The sequence below is a fragment of the Argopecten irradians genome, chromosome 7 (assembly GCF_041381155.1).
Source record: "Argopecten irradians isolate NY chromosome 7, Ai_NY, whole genome shotgun sequence".
Taxonomy (NCBI): Eukaryota; Metazoa; Mollusca; class Bivalvia; order Pectinida; family Pectinidae; genus Argopecten; species Argopecten irradians.
Window position 1 is genome coordinate 39,584,665 of NC_091140.1, and position 17,683 is coordinate 39,602,347.

Here is a 17,683-nt window from a genome sequence, read left to right on the forward strand (position 1 = left end):
AGTAAACTAGTATTTGTTTTAATTCGAGGTAATAGTTAAATCAATCTGAAACAAAACTAGTTTGTAAATGTTCGGAGTCGTATATGAAATGAATCCTTCTTAATATAATATGCAACGTCAGTTAAAACTAACACCCTATATTTCCTGGTGTAACATACAATGTAAGTACATGTAAGTGATAAGTACAGGAGGCGAAACACTCTTTCAAGTCAGAAGTTTGTTTATATTGGGTGTTGTCATTTATAACGGAAGGATAGGAATATGGTGGAGGATGTACCCAAATTTGAATTATCTTTATTCAAAATGGTTTTGAATATGGTTCAAAAGATTTCTACAATTACATGTATACAGAAGCTGGGGTACAGCATCTATAGTGTGTTATAGGGAAGATAGAATATGGTGTCACTACTGTCACATTACTACTTCTGGAATACAAGTCTGTTAAACCTAGTATTCCTGTGCATAACTATTATATTTGAAATTTAGTTCACACATCGACGATATATTTAGATGGCATTGGAATAAAATTCAGGATCGATATGTGATTTCTTAGATACATGAAGGTGGGTCACGATAGGCATACAAATATGCGCAAATCTACTTCCTTGTCTAATATGCTGACCCAATCAATGCCTCTACTTCCTGTATCGTACATGCTTTACAGCCAAGTATGGGAGTGGGGACTTTTTATATGTGTTCCTGTCACATTAGTAGCAATGATACGATCAAACAAAACGACAACGTAAATGCACCAATAGGTATTTGTTTTAAATATTGCAAAATTAACGGGGATTCAAGAAAATGAATTGGGTATTTGTGTGTAATATTTTGTTTGATCGTTTAGATGTTCATATAACATTGCAAAACTATTTTATGTTATCAAAGTGAATATTTGTTTATGCTAACCAGCAACAGAAAACGTAAGCATACAATGTAAAAATTAATTTTAATGTCAAGATAATTAGAGACCTAGTATTTATGTTCCAAGGGTTTAAAACGACATGAAAATACTGCAAATATCCTTATTTTAGTTAAGACAAATTTTAGCGCAAAATACGAAAAACTATCATTACAGTTATTATTTATTAGCGCGATTCCGTGCTCAATACCAGATATACTCTTTTTACAACATTTAACGCTGTACATGAATTACCACTTCAAAGACAGCACGAAAAGCGCTAAAAGAAAATTAGCGCTAAGATAAGCACGTTAACAGTAGATCAGAAAAGACCATCATGATAAACGGCTTAAGTGGAGAACACACCAATGACATTACTGTCAAAGAGGAGGCGGGTCAGAGGTGCGTGGTCAGATAACAATGTGAGTGACAGAAAGTAGACCTGTTGTAATCACGATCTTCTCTAGGAAGTATGTGTAGTGTAATAAGGAACTCATTTTTCAGAAGTTTTAAAGTCCCATTATTTGTTAACATTTTATATGTAAACTTTACCGAAATGTTTCCTGATATTCGATAAAACCTAATGACGACAATAGGTTATCGGCTTTGTGTTTAAGGGGGAACCCCAGTGATATTGGCAGAAACTCCACTTCCTATATGGACAGACCACACGTGTAGGTCAGTATGTGTCAATATAGTGGTTAAAATTGACTGACAACGACAATGCAGATTTTGAAGACGATATTAGAACCATCCAAATCTGTAAATCCTTTGAAAGATATCGACTCAAAGTCACCCACTTACACGACCATACAATGCATATTTAGCAGGGGTAATATCATGGGCATCCGGAGGAGGATTCCCACTTAGGCCAAAACAATATGTCTGTTTAGGGTTACATTAGCAAAAAAAAGGGGGTCGGTAGGTCGGGAGATTTTTTTTAAGTGTGTTTCACCGGGTAATGGCCGGAATCGGAGTCGAAATCGAAATCCCGACTTTTAATTTTGTTTTCGTAGAAAAGTGGGGAAAAATTAGGGTCGGGGGTAAAAAATTACAAAACATTTGGGTGTTTCATGACCACAATAAGCTGTTTTGCATTTGAAGTAGCTTCATTAATATGTCCTGTTCTAATGATTTATTTTGTAATTATAGAGCACATTTACAGTGAAGAGAGTGATTAAAATGGGATTCTGTAACTGTGTGGTTTGAGAGGTAAGAGTTACCAGGTTACTCAGTAAACATACAATTACCGGGGAAAATAAAGTGTACATACCAATGTACAAAAATATGTTGAACAAATTAAAACGTGTCGAGTCCTCGTGTTATGAACTCTCGAATCCGTCAGGAAGTACAACAGGAAATGATATACGAATTCTAAAAGGGGACCCGTCCGGACCTAAATTTCCGGAATTAAAAAAATCCGCATACGGATTTAAAAAAAAAAAATATATGTGGATTACGCCGTAATAATAAACAGACACAAAACCTTCATTATGATCACAGAAACACATGTATTGATGTAAAAAATTTTGTGAGGTTTTTATTTGAAAATAGTGAAATATGACACATCTCAGTACATGATGAAATGGGGGTAGGGCTATTAGTTGCAAACTTCAAGCTTGCAAAATCGTGAAATTTTGATCGAGGACCCCATGTTTTTATATGATATTTAAAAAGAACATAACCTTGGGTATCTCATATGCAGATATTGTGAAATTGACATGGGTTTTCTTTTCCCTTTTGCGTATTTATTGATTTTTTTAGGGGTGAAAAAATGCCAAAACATGATTTTGACGTACAGAAATCGTCCTAGAAAATAATGAAAATAAGTTAGAATTTGTAAAAATATAATAGTTTTGTATTTTAGTCTATCGTAAGAAGTTTGAGACAAAAAATCATCAGGATTGAGACTACATTAATCCTAATATTGCAGAAAACAAGAATTTATCACTTTTTCCATTTTTGGTCAGCAAATTTGCACCGGTGGTATATTTCAAGCTCAAATATCTCAAAAAGTAGTTCAAGAACCCCATTTTTTCTTTACATATTTGAAATCTACGCAAAAAATGCAAGAAAATAAGCCCTATTAGACAAAAATGACATGGGTTTTTCCAAAAGTATGGACCTACCTTAGCATATTATATCGTTTTAGATTTTAAGTTTATTTTTTTCGGGAAACTCATTGATGTATCATTTCAGATTTAGATACATTAATGGCAAATACTTCTTTAATCTTGCAAAATAACTAACTGAATGTAGCAGTTTTAATGATGAAAATAGACGTTACCTGTAAGTAGATCATCAAAAATTGATTATCTTTGTTGTCAATAATCATATTTGAATTCCATGTTAGTATTATTATATAATTAGAAAATTAAACAGCTTTACTGAGTAATAGTTACAAAAGTGATAAAGAGTGTGTGGCGATGAAACCGTTTTATTCCATACTATATAAACTGACTTTGAGTTTAGAATTATATGAGTTTTATAAGTAATTGTAAAGTAATCCGTATGGACAAAAACATCTCTAAAAATCTTAATTGGCGGATATGGTATTAATCGTACAGAGATAATGGAGAAACAGTCAAACAGGAAATGAGAGTGTCTGATCAAACTGGAAATCATTTAAATGCAGTGTATTGCATATACTTTATGTTACTTAGCTTTGTGTCACGTATAAATTTATTTATTTGGATCCCCCTGACATGTATAATTCATGTTGTGATAACCAAATTTGTTATAAAATCTTTTTTTTTACCTGAAATGATAAACCTTATGCCATTTTGATTGATAGTATGATGTGTTTACGATACACAAAGCTAATTATGAAAAATAAAACTGTGGACCTCAAAAACTTTTGACTGTTTCATTAACCATAAAAGATGCTGTTATTTTTTTAATTGAAAAAAAATTCTTAGTTAACTTTTATGGAATTCATGAAAATTCTAAAGAAAATTAAAAAAACTCGAAATCAAACTTCAGTAGATTGATCACAAAATGTTCTGAACAATCTAAATATTAAACTGCTAAGAAATACTTATGTAGTAAAATTAATACATTTTTGAACGAAAAAAAATCATATATCAATTTTTCTATGTTTTTTAAAACAAAAACTTGTAATGGTGTGATTTGATGCCATTGCCAACACTTTGAAAGCACAATATTTTGAAAAACAATAACATTATACATATATGCACTAATATACGGGATATGTGAAAATTGGTAAAAACTTGATTCTCTTACATAATAATCTACTCCCACCCATTTTTTTCTAGATTTTGTTATTATTTTACTTTATATGCCTTTCAGCTGTAAATAAGAATAATATTTCTGAGAATGCAGTTGCAATCATCATCTAGCTTGAAAAGTGAATGATAAATATAATACCCTAAAAATTCCGAAATACTTTGTTATTGTGATTCAATATTTTGATTATTCTACAATATATAGGTAATAAAATCATATATTACTTTAGATTTGATGTAACTAATGAGTATTAAATAAGATTAAGAAATTAGTTTCTTTGTTTTCTCAAATTTATGATTGAAAAGGGCCGTGGTGCAACCACGGTTTAATACTGCTAAAAATAGACCTTGCCTCATTAAGACCTTTAAACGGCAAATTTACCGGTCCACAATTTTTCTGAAATTTTCACAATATTTACTTCAGGTAATGAGCAAACTTTTAGAAAATATTTTTGGTGCACTCAAACTGGAAGTTGGTGAATCACCATTATTAATAATTGACATGGCCGAAAATAATACCCAAAATTTCGATATTTTCTGTCTTTAAAATTTAGCCAAAATTTTATTTGTCACATTTTGCCTACATATTTGTGATCAGAATATGTAATTATTTATACTCTTCAGAAAATAATACAGTTTTATGACATAAATCATTATTTTGAAAAAATTTTGGATCAAAAAGGGAACCCTATCATACACCTATACTGGACAACATTAATTTTGCCACAGCACAGGCCCATGGGACCTTTTGAATTTTTTAAACGTATTTCAAGGGTTTGCATTAATGTTGCTACATGTAACATTTAGTTTTAATAAAATTGGTTCGTGGGCAAATTTCCATTGTTCGTGAAAGAGGTCCTTTATCATGAAATCCCAAGAGATTTTATATCTATAAATCAATAAAGAATTCATTATCGTCAAAGACGGAACAGCCATTTGAACAGCTATTTTCCGTGATCGTTCACATGACAATTGTGACGTCACAATGATAATGACGTCACAATAAGCAGATGGCAGTTCATAGACTAGTACTGTGGCTGCAGTGAAAATGTTTATATAGACTGATATAGACTGATGCATGCCAACTGCGCTTGGTAAGGTTACATGGTGGGACTGCGATGACAATATATGCATAGGACAGGTGGACAGGGATATTATGATATGAACTCGACAAGGGTTGTCGAGTGTTGCAGAGCCGAACTGTTGCACTTAGGTTAAATATCTCTGTCCGTTTGACGGACTCCTGGAATTTCAATTGAGTGACGTAACATTGCAAGATATATTTACATGTAAGAGGATCTAGGCGTGCTATGTGGTTACAGTACATTCATCATGTTAATAAATATGTACGTAAAGCTAGGGGATTTTCCTTTCTCAGACAGCAAAAGGCATACTTTAAATGACCTCAACACTTTGCAAGATATTGATAGTCCAGGATCTTAGAGAATTGTACGTGCATGGTGTCATAGAGCGAGACACTCCTACATATTTTTATGGATTGTTTTCATTTGAATCCTGTGAAACTAAAATAAAATAAAACTTGACCTTGAATTTTGTTAAATGTTCCCGCATCCTCGATACTCAAGGGGTTCCGATCGATCACTACCCCCTGGACTATATCATGGTAAAATTTAAGGCAGCTCAGACGAAAAAATCTAAACCAATCACAGGCCAGCAATTTTTTTTCTTTGAAGACTACAGAAAGAGCGACATCTAACCTCAAAGCCACACAGTCAACCACAGTGTAACGGTATACGACTCTTTTGATGTACATCGAAGGACTAAATTACCTGTTCCGATCTGATGCCTCCAGTTTTACTATGAGGTAGTCCAGGAGTGTAAAGATCATCAGTGATCGAAACCCCTGGAGTATCGAGGATGACTTTACCGTTCATAACTATTTCTTTGTATTGGTTTCCAAAATGCTATGTATTCCAGTTTAAAAATAAAGTACACCTGTTATTACCAAGGTTTAACATATGGAGATACACGATTTATGAATGTATCTACAGAAAATATGAAAACCATATATAATGAATAAAATCGTTGTAAATAAAGGTCCCGTGTATCTCCAGAGGTTACTAAGAACTGACTTAATGTTACACTGAAGTTCACCTCTGTTCATGTTCAATATGAACATTATTGCATTACATTTGATATGTTGTCTATCCAGAATCAGCGATTTCATTTCCAATTATACTATTTCAATTAATATCCGAAATTAGAAAAAAAGGTCATTTTGATTTGCGTTATCATTCATTATAACTTTATGTATTAGTGTTTGCTGAATGCTCCGCTACATTTACAATCACTTGTCGTGAAACTATCGTTAATAAACACTTTTCTTGATCTAACTTTAATGATTGTAAAGTAAATAAAAACCCCAAAAAACAAAAACATAACAATGAGTAAATAATGTATATATAAAGTGTTTAAAGATGCTCCATCGCTGACAAATGATAATTTTCACGATCAAAAACAGGAGCGGACGATATAAAAGTTACTTACTTTACACCATTACAAGCAATGGAAAGTTTGAGCTTCTAATTTTACTTCAAGATAAAAATATTAAACATAATAAATTGCATCCCGAAAAAAACCCTTGGCACTGTGTCCTATATGGAATAAAGAACTGATTGCGCATGCAACGAAAGCAAAATGCATTATTTCATATCATTGTTTGTGTTAATAAGACATATATGTACACGATTAAACACCAATTATTGTTCAAATGATGAGTATCAGTTAAGCTCTGTCGGCGGTGGAGCATCTTTAACTATTTTTATGAAATAAATGTTTTATATAGATGCCAGAGCTTTTTAGTCAATCAATTTTAATGTCATAATGCGCATCGTTCATAAAACATAGACTCCATACAAAGATAGTTTAATGCTAAAGCATAAATAAGGAATAGCTAAAACAAAACATTGATTCGACTCAAATGGTCATCCTCTCTGTGAAGGTATGAACAACACAAACACAATTCACTCAATATTTTGTTTATTGATTTGTAGTCAAATATGAGATGCAACAACTTAACACAAAACAAAATAAAACAATAACATTTTATTTGATTCTAACATGAATACAATCCTACAATCATTGATTGTTTTATAGGGATCCTTGATAGTTAAGGTATTTAGATAAGTATAAATTGTTAGGATGCGATATAACGCAGATGACGTCGGCTGAAGTTGTTAGAAGTTAACAGAAGTTTTCGATGGGTGAACTGGTAAAGTATATGTGCATTGTGGAAAGACTTGCCTTTTGAACTAGACACTGTGGTACTGGGTTGATAAACATCTGAAAACAATGAACGTCTGAATTAGTTTAAATCTACCTCGCTACATTTACTTTCTATCTTTTTTAATTCACGAATAACATTTTCATGGGTCTTAGAGTTTTTCCTGACCATATTTTTTATTGTTCACAATCCGAACGCTGAAGTCGATACTATAATATATGCATTTATAACAATAAAAACTTTATACTGGTTACATTAAAAGACCAACACCGACATCGTCCTTTATGTAGCTTTGTTGACAACGTGCATTGCCTTTATTCTATTCTACCAAACAAAGCTAAATAGACGCGTTTTATTATTATGTGAAGGAAATATATTCGGAGACACTCAGTGCATTAAAGTAGTTACACTGTTGCCAACGAATGCTATGAAATATGAACTAAAAGAACATACAAAAAGTGATGTATTTAAATAAATTCCGAATAAGTGCAATGTTCAGTAAAAACGATTATAACGAACCTCTGCGGAGCGACAACGGTACTTCGTTATAACGAACCTCTGAGGACCAACAAAGGTGCATAGTTATAACGAACCTCTGAGGACCAACAAAGATACTTCGTTATAACGAACCTCTGAGGACCAACAAAGGCGCTTCGTTATAACGAACCTGTGAGGACCAACAAAGGTGTTTTTTATAACGAACTTCTGAGGACCAACAAAGGTATTTCGTTTTAACGAATCTCTGAGGACCAACAAAGGTGATTCGTTATATCGAACCTCTCAGGACCTAAAATAAACTTCATTATAACGAATCTGTGAGGACCAGCAAAGGTACTTCGTTATAACGAATCTTTGAAACCCAACAAAGATACTTCGTTATGACGAACCTCTGAAGACCAACAAAGATACTTCGTTATAACGAACCTCTGAGGACCAAAGGTACTTCGTTATAACGAATCTTTGAAACCCAACAAAGATACTTCGTTATGACGAACCTCTGAAGACCAACAAAGATACTTCGTTATAACGAACCTCTGAGGACCAACAAAGATACTTCGTTATCACGAACCTCTAAGGCACAAACAAAGATGTTTCGTTATAACGAACCTCTGAGGACCTTCAAAAGTACTTCGTTATAACGAACCTCTGAGGACCATCAAAGATACTTCGTTATAACGAACATCTGAGGACCAACAAATGTGCTTCGTTATAATCATATTGTGTTCTACACATATAGTAAAAACCTTACAGGAACCTTGAAATGGAAGGACAAATTCTGTGTTATAACCATGAATTCGTTTTAACGTGTTCGTTAATGAAATCAGATCATTGTCAGTGTTTAGTGCTATATCAGTGTAAAGCTTACCTTGATAGCGCTGTCTGGGGGATGTTCCATGCGTTCCGAAGACATGCCGGTGCCGATAGCCCAGCCAAAGGCGTTCAGCTTACCTTTGTTGTAGAAATACCGGGAAAAAGTCATCACAGCTCATATCGGCCTTTATATCGTACCAGTAGTGCATTCCTGTAACCATCGCATAATATAATATGGGGAATATTATGTTAATATCGCATGAACAAATGAATAGTCCGGGTTGGTTGAAAAAGTTTACATCTTTGTTTAAGTATTTATACTTTATTTGGATAACTGCAGCACCGCTGTCATAATCTGTACACCTAAATGTTGCCAAACTTAATTTTTACAAAATCGACGAGATTAGATAAGAATTAATATCTTATGTATGTCCCTAAGTCGTTTGTTCATTTTGTTCGGTCGTTTCTGAATATAACTGAACATTTTGAATATAAAGGTCATCGTTCGGTTAAAGGGATATAATTCACGTTCTTCATTACTCGTAGCTATAGATGTACAGCCACCGAGATTCGTGTTTTAAATGATGTCTTTTGACATTCAACGTCGATATGTTCACGTGTAAAATATGGGTATATATGTATTTAATATCAAAGGCCCACTACCTTTCCAGAGCAAAATTTAAAGGTTTCTTAAAAAAACCAAATTAATAACATAAGAAAATACATATCGATGGCCTAAGATGAGATAACAACACCAAACATATACAAGATTTCCTGTGTAATATATTATAAAATGTGGAGATTTATTTCGCTGTTTTGCCTTCTGGTGCAGTGATAGTCAACTACTGCACGATATTTAGGATATGAAAATAAACAGTTTATTTATCATAATTAAAAAAATTTCAGAAGATGATGATGAGTGTAGTATTAACGGTAAGTTAATAACTTTTGCATTCTAAAAAAATATCAATCTCGTTTTACATTCCCATTCAAAAAAAATCAAGAGCCGTTTCGGAAAGGTAGTGGGTCTTTAATTAACATAGACGCTAATGCTCCAAATAAACCAAAACCCGACATTTTCAATTTTAATATGAAATAATTCTCGTGGATCTCAATTCAATAAGGAATATAAATGATCATAGATTGAATTATTATGAAAAATCTTAATCTATAGTTCACACATCTCTTATTAAATACTAATTAGTACAGTTGTAATAATATACCCATCGATACGAAACAATGGCCTTTTGTCCATTTGGTTTTGGAGACGTCAGACTCTTCTTTCGGGATAACAAGGGTTTGAGTGGCTGCATCTGTACCATTCTGAATGTAGAGGGCGTCACCAGTTCCCTCAGCCTTAAATTGATCTGCTGTCCTCCCGGTTGTACAAATAGCGCCTATATGGACGTAATTATGCATATTTTATAATTCTTATTTTTTTCCCAAAACATATGTATATGTTTAATTGTGATCATCTAGTTCTGTTCTAGTTATCTCCTAGCTTCGACGATTTGTTTTCTCCAATTTAGTCTACATGTAATTATTGTCTACCTTACTTCCCTGCATATTGCCATATTTTAGTTTTGATGTATAAAGAGTTATTCCCCTTTGATTGTGATTTTTTGGGAGAGAATGGTCGTAATTTGGTTTCATTCCAACATCAATTGAAACAGTATGTTGTAATTAAGATAGCTAGTTCGCCAAACCCTCTCCGTACACATCATTGAAGACAGATATAGCACACCAACAGAATGACTTCTCATAATACCATGCATATATACTTAACAGTACTTTTTGAAGTTATCTAAGTCATGTTTTTCTTACTCAGGAAACAAGATAACCTTCTAATATGTTATTCATCGCCAAAAATTACCAACATTTTGAGAATTACAATACTTTCCATATTGGTTTTAATTTTACATGTACCAACAACAGCAGAAAAAGATTTTGGCAGTACTGCCAAAAATAATTATACATACGGTTAGACCATGAAGCCAAGATGTGGTCTACAATTTCATTACAGATTTTTACAGTGTTATTGGTAATTGTAAAGTGATTTCTGCAGAAAAGTTTCAATCTAAACATACATAAGGCATAAAAAACAACAATTTTACAGTTCATTATTTCTTTGTTGTAACTAATGCTTTTAAGGCATCTGAAGCCATTTGAAAGATTTTCACGGCTTAATTCATCAAACCTTATGGTTTTCAATAGAGTGCCGAAGAAAAAATAACATGTCAAAATCATCGCCCAGTTACGCCACATATAAATTTAAGTAGACTGACCTGGCTTTGTGAAGTAAGCTGTTAGATAATACATGTCCCCGACATTGATAAACGGGTGGCCGATCTGTTTGCTTGGCGGGAAGTTTGCTGTGCTGTTTTTCTTCACCTGTCACACACATACATACAGGAATGGCAAAAAACACTTCAATTTATTTTCCTATAGAAATATCGACAATATTTCCATCGTTTCATCGACATTCAAACTACATGTATTTGCAAAAAATATTTTTGTTAAGGTTCGTAGCTGAATCAGTCAAACAAAACGAGTATGTTGAACTTTCTTCACCATCGACATCTTGTTTGATACTGTCTTTATAATGTATGCATCGTACTGTGTTAGAAGCTGACAACTCTATCACACACATTTTTTTCATTCTCCTGTATATATATATTATTATATATTTATAAACATGTATTTAATAATAATAATTTTAAAATGTTCCTCGTAGATAAAAAATATGTAAAATAAACAAAAGTCACCGATGCACACTTATAACGTTTTCGTCATTAAAAAGTTAAACGACGAAAAATTTGGATATCATATGAATATAATGTAAAACTCTAGTTTTGATGTTAGTATAACTTTACAAAATAATTTTAGATATCAAAATTAATATTTGTTTATGCTAAGCAGCAATGCAAACCGTTAGCATACATGTACAATGTAAAAATTAACTTTTAAGTCAAAGTTCAATCTTGTTCCGTTGAAACGTTATATAGCAAAAATAATTAGAGATCTAGTGTTTATGTTCCCTTACACCAATCTGGATACCGGCGATAAACCCATTGACATCAAACAATAGGATGAGGGCGTAGTCGCTACCCTTTACGTAACGGTTCCCATAGATACCAGGGATGGCTGAGAAACAAACAAAAAAACACAATTAGTTTTCCATAAATTATAGGTATGGCTGAAAAACAGAAAAAATGAAGCCTGAATAGTCTCCCATAGATACCAGGGATGGCTGAAAATCAGAGGAGAACCATGATTGGTTTCACATTGCAGATACCAGGAATGAATGAAAAACAGTGAAAATCCATAAGTAGTTTCCCATAGATATCGGGATGGCTAAAAACAGAGAAAACCCATATTAGTTTCCCATAGATATCGGGATGGCTGAAAAACAGAGAAAAACCATCATTAGTTTCCCATAGATATCGGGATGGCTGAAAAACAGAGAAGAAAACCATAATTAGTCTCCAAATATCATGGTGAAAAACAGAGAAAACCATTAGTTCCCATAGATATCGGATTGTGAAAAACAGAGAAAACCCATAATTAGTTTCCCAAAGATATCGGGATGGCTGAAAAACAGAGAAAAACCATAATTAGTCTCCCAAAATATATCGGGGATGGCTAAAAACAGAAATTCTAGAAATTTCAAGGAATATATACCTTATGTATATACAATTACACCTTAACGTACACCTGAATTAAAAAGGTGATCTGTCTTAAACGGTAAGGGCCAAACTGTCTTTTGTGACCAACAGTCACTGAAATGGTGTCATTCTGATATTCATTTTTATTTTACATATTTCTTGAATTTGCACATATAGTGAGCATGTAACGTACCGTTTAGTTAGATTTTTAAGACAGTGGTGTCATATTTACTTTATATCTGTACATGTACATGCGTAATGGCAAATGCAATGCATGTTGTTTACTTATTTAGCATTGTACACATTATATACACAAATATTTTAAAGCACATGTGAACTTATATAAAGAAAAAAAAATCTCATTATTTCGACTACACCTGGTTTAAGTTGACACCAAACGTAAAGTTCTTCAGGGTGACGTCCTATAGCCATCATTCTTCTTGTAATTAGCATATACATCGGAAAATGAGTCAAAGGATCTACATTTCTAAAAATTAAGAACCTTATAGACCGAATCAACATGCATATTGCAGGTTTGTGTAAAATAAGGATGTTTTATCTATATTAGTCCTCTTACCTCCACAATCGGACACCTTCGTAAAGCCGGCGGATGTAGCGTCAGACACTGTCCTTGGCATGGCAGCAAATGTGTAAGGGTTCAGTGGATTTGTGTCCCATTTCACTGTCAATAACAACAATTGTCTATATTTATAGACACATCTCAAACAATATAACCGACGTTCGAAAGTTTAAAATTACTTACAGTATACAAATATAATCATAATATGTACAACAGCTGTAAAATGCCAGTGGTTAAATTCTTTGCTATTTACTGTAAACTGCCATATTGTCACGAGATTTACAATTTCGCGAGATCGAGATCTCAAAAGGGAATTCAAATGTTTCACGAATATTTAAGATACGTGTAAAACGTATATATTAGAATGTCGTTGTCGCTATACATAGTTGTTGTTCAATTACTTCTTTTAAAATACCTTAAAACCATTAATCATTATATATCATATATATGACACCAAATAGTTCCTAAATATGATAAGAAATAACGCCACGGCAGAAACGATATATTCTTTTTATACAGCTATTCTATACACCCCTTCTGCACAAGCAATTTGAATATATAATGTAGAATAGTGCCGTGTTAGATTTAATGTATTTCTCTGCCCTTTCATGCATCATCAAACACATATACACATAAAAATGTGATCACGAAAAGATGTTACGATTAAGCGACATAATGTGTTTTATACTGGGGAAATGATATCAATTTAATTAGTCCCGTGTTCTTTTTAACACTTTAATACTAATGTAGAAATATAATACAAACACTCCGAGAAAAAGATTGAGGAGCTTATTGAGTCATACATGATTTTCACAATAAACACCCTTCAAACGTATGATCCATCACACTTAGATGGTGGTATATCTAACACAAGGGTCATCACACTTAGATGGTGGTATATCTAACACAAGGGTAACTTTCTTACCTTTTAGGTTGTCCCATGCAGGATCTGAAACACATAGTTACAACATATTACAAACATAATAAATTATATGTATATGTGTACAAATCCAAAAATATATGTATATGTATACAAATCCACACGTCCATTCTCTAAAAACCTGCTGTACCATCATGTATTGTTAATATTTACCTTGAAAATACCAATCAGCTACTACAAAAAAGTGTTTATGAAGCACAGAGAAAGAAATAGGACTGACTTCATTACGAACATGTTCCGTCGTACAAACAGGCTCATGTCACGTGACACGCAAGTACTGTGACTGCCACGTGATTTCGTGTCATACCTGGAGCAACCACAGGGATATGAGAATTAGTTACAGAATATATAATTATGGACACACCAGAGTGCCCTAAGATCATTTTTAGATGTTTTAGAGGTCTAGATAAAAAAAACCGGTAAAAATCATACTCTACGTAATAAAAAAAATATGGATCCATCATAGACCATTTTCAGACGTTTTAAGGGTCCTTTACCGATTTTTGTGATCTAGACACCAAAAACGTCTAAAACTGGTCTATGGGCACGTACTCTGTTATTATATAAACTGTTACTTATTCTGATACCCATGTGGCCTATACCCGGTCGTCGTCAGAAAGCCACGAGTCACCGTTCTATAAATCGTCACAAACGATAGAGCGGTGACTCGTGAGTTTCAGACAATGATACCCGGTACATACAGTGTAACTAAAAGTTGGTCCAAAATGTATAAGCATTTTGGCTAACTGTATAAGCATTTTGGCTAACCTTAGGTTTAGTCGGGTGGTGTAATTCCGGGGTTCGATCCCGCCAATCACATGAAGCGGTGAGGGGTCACCTAACCAGACATGATTTTTCTCCGGGCACTCGGGTTTCCCCCAATCTAAGACTTGTTTGGTAATTGATATCATATAAATAAAGTTTATAATCTATTTTGCTGCTGACCCGTGATTTGTTGTGTAGCTTGTAAAATTTCATAAAATATATACGAAAAATACACGTTTCAAGAAAAAAGGTCCATCAGGTTTGATACATACTTCTATCATTAAAAACTAATGTCATCATGTTTACCTGTGTCTATACTAGGTAAGTATGGTGGCTGGGGAAGGACATTGAAAATAAACAAGTTATTACATGGGAACGAAATAATTTATATGTACCACTGAGTGATTGACAGGTTATTATCAGGTTTACTATTGCGTTTGCATGCAATGCTGTATGTTATGTGATTTGCGCGCAAAACAATGACGTCGGCAACCAGAAGTTATGTTTGATATACTTTTTCGTCGTCAGTCACCGATGAATATAATCATGACATGGAGTTAAAAAGCATTACCTTGATCATTAGTATTGGAAAACTGTATGTAGATTATCTTTAGTCTGAGTGTCTTATTTCGGGAGGTCGAACATCGATCCCTATAGGATACCCTATCTAAATACTGATAATTTCAGAACTATTTACCGATTTTTTTCTTTATATTGAACATGGACATGAAGGTAAAATTATGATGTCGTTTAGTTAACTGATACTTGGTACCAAGGTTTCCTCACTTATAAATCCTTGGTGGCACATATAGAATGAAAGCAGAATTTTCTGTTACCTGGGATATATGGTATGACCGGCTGATTTCGTGGGTTCAAAATTTATGATTTACACGAAAAATATCCCCTCCATAATAAAGGTAATTTTTTCTGAAACTTTGACTTCGAAAATTTCACCATAACGATAGACTTATGTATTCACCTGAATATATATATAATACATTATTACATTATTATATGTTAACAATAGTTTAACTCACCAGCAGAAAACATAAATGCACTACGTGTGGTAAGGACAGTAATGGCGAGAACTGCACTCAATGACCCCATCTTGATTCCGACCAGCCCTGGATCCCTAGTGACTCTAACAGGAGGAAACAAGGTACGTATTCCATCATAATCTAATCTTTGGTCACATGGTTAAATAATCCCGATGATACAATTTTGTGTTGTAGACGACGGACACATGTTGGTAAAGCCAATGTCATTGTTTGTTTATGGGTGATAAGAGAAGTCGTACATGTCATGGATATACAAGGACGTTTTACAAAAGTTCCCGAATAGTACCAATGCAACATACAAGTGCACCTGCAGACAAGTCCAATATCTGGATCGTCATTTAACTGGTACATAATTTCAACTGCTAATTAAACTAGGTTTCTCTGCTAGTCTAGATATATTTGCAACCGATGCAACGCTAAGCGGAAAATTTTCTGGTTTCGTCGCTAACGAGAACATGTTGTCGAATTAATATCTGGTTATTTGCTATTTTTTCGATGTGATGGCGTGTGTTTGGTTAACATTCATGATAAATACATTTATTTTTATCATTTCTTACACTAATAGTTAAAAACACAATTAATTTCATCCGCCATCACATTTTAATGAGAAGTACTGTTTCGCGTGCAGTCAGTCTTCCCGATTTCTTGGGTGTTTAAATTTCTTAGAATGTATAATCTGCTAAAACATACTGTAGTCCAAACGTCTGTTTTAAAACAGTTTATTTTTGGATAACTGCTTCTAATCACAATTTTCTAAACGCTCTGAATTAATCCCGCTCCTTGAGTATGAATTATTGCCACCTTATATATATATATGTGTGTGTATATTTACATTTTCACTGCACTTCTTACCAAGCGCAGTTGGCAGTCTTGTAGACTATGAAATTCAATCGTTTATTATGATGTCATCATCATTGTGACGTCACATTAATACTATGCCATGCTCATGATATTTGAAAGATGTCAGCGCGTTTAGCAATGGTGAAGCCAATCAAGTTCGATTGATTCTTGTAAGAAACAGTTTTAATAGAAGTACACCATCTTTATTTTGTAGTTGTTCTGTGTAAAATGTATCCATGGAATAAAGGAAACTCTTTAGTCATCCTTAAATCAAATCAAATTGAAGGATTTAAAGGAAGATGAAATGTACAGAAACTATAACTTAATTCCGAAATTATAGATATTTTTTTATTAGTTTAGTGTCATATGACCAATCAGAGTCATTTGAGGACAAGGCAGATTTGTTGGTGGATGTAAGCCGGAGTACCCGGAGAAAATATATATCGACCAGCATTAACTGACAACTGACCGCTGATCTGTGTTTTATTTTTATATATCATGCCAATGTAGGGACGCTTACCTATGTAATGTCATTGCGATGTTTAGAAGAATTTGGACATAATATCGTCAATGAATCAATGCTGCCTACATAATGATGGCGTTGTTCTACATAATGATGAAACCTTTCCGACAAAAATAGTCTGTTCCTATTTAACACCTCTGGGTAAAATTGAGTTTAAGGTTTCACTCTGACAATGGCATGACATTGCAAAATACAGCGGTTGCCGAGATCAAGATATGACGATTTATGATATTGCATATAGAATCACAAAATTATTACCTAGACAGCTACAGGATATTTTATCGCTATCAAAGCAATATATGAATATGTTTGATAAGATTATAAGGATGTATTCTTCTGAGGTGTCAGTCCCGTTGAAGTCTCGTTTCGATAAAGATCAAATAATCTATGCGATTTTCAAATACAATTATCAATATCTGTAGCCAGTTGTCAGTTGTCAAGTTGTCAGTTGCAAATTTTGTCAAAAAAATACATTTCTACTCTTAGTAGATTTTTTATATGGGGATTTTAAGGAATGGCTCATTCGGCGGCCATTTTGAAATTGTGTCTTTTTTCACTATTAGTAGAGCCACAGTTTTACCATTTTTTACTTAAATTGGTTTTACTTTAAATCA

General features: G+C 33.4%; 1 pseudogene; it reads right to left on the bottom strand.

Moving 5' to 3' along the window:
• Positions 1-7,126: 7,126 nt before the first annotated feature.
• On the bottom strand, positions 7,127-15,821 carry LOC138328418 (uncharacterized; annotated as a pseudogene).
• Between the last annotated feature and the right edge of the window lie 1,862 nt (positions 15,822-17,683).